The sequence below is a fragment of the Penaeus monodon genome, chromosome 23 (genome assembly GCF_015228065.2).
Source record: "Penaeus monodon isolate SGIC_2016 chromosome 23, NSTDA_Pmon_1, whole genome shotgun sequence".
Lineage (NCBI taxonomy): Eukaryota > Metazoa > Arthropoda > Malacostraca > Decapoda > Penaeidae > Penaeus > Penaeus monodon.
Window position 1 is genome coordinate 2,264,392 of NC_051408.1, and position 526 is coordinate 2,264,917.

The following is a 526-nucleotide window of genomic DNA, read 5'->3' on the forward strand; positions in this document are numbered from 1 at the left end:
CCCCAATTATTATATTTATATTGGAGAGGTTTTTGGCTGGAGTTCTAGAGACTATAGGGGTGCTGCCCCTTTGTTAAAAGTTACCCGGTAACTCCTTCACCTTCAACTTAAATCAGAAGTATGTTCAAAAGCTTATTGTGTTTCAAATTCCAGCTGAATTTAGGTAAATCTTGAAAATAGAATGGAAAAGCATAGGTGAAGGCTGCATTTGGGAATGCTATCGTGTTTGGGCAGCTCCCCATATTATTTGCAAATGCCCGTGATGCGTCCCCATAAAAAGGGAAACACACTCACTTCCCCTTTTATGGAGAGCTTGTCGTCTTTTGGCAATTTCTGTATGGCCTTTCCCCCTCCTTGTAAAAACTTGGCAAAATAGGGGTTCTGTTAGGACTATATATGTGTGGCGCCCTTTCTGTGAAGATCTTCTTTTCTAAATTTTTTGATTAGATACCCCATTTTCAAAGGGTACACATTTGAATTTAACGTTGATTAAAAAGAGGGAGATAGGATTTCATTATAAAATCAA

The 526-nt window shown here is 38.4% G+C and overlaps 1 protein-coding gene across 1 annotated transcript in view; it reads left to right on the forward strand.

Moving 5' to 3' along the window:
* LOC119587713 (leucine--tRNA ligase, cytoplasmic-like) overlaps nucleotides 1-526 on the forward strand; it is a 7,935-nt gene that overhangs the window by 1,630 nt on the left and 5,779 nt on the right. The window lies entirely within an intron of this gene.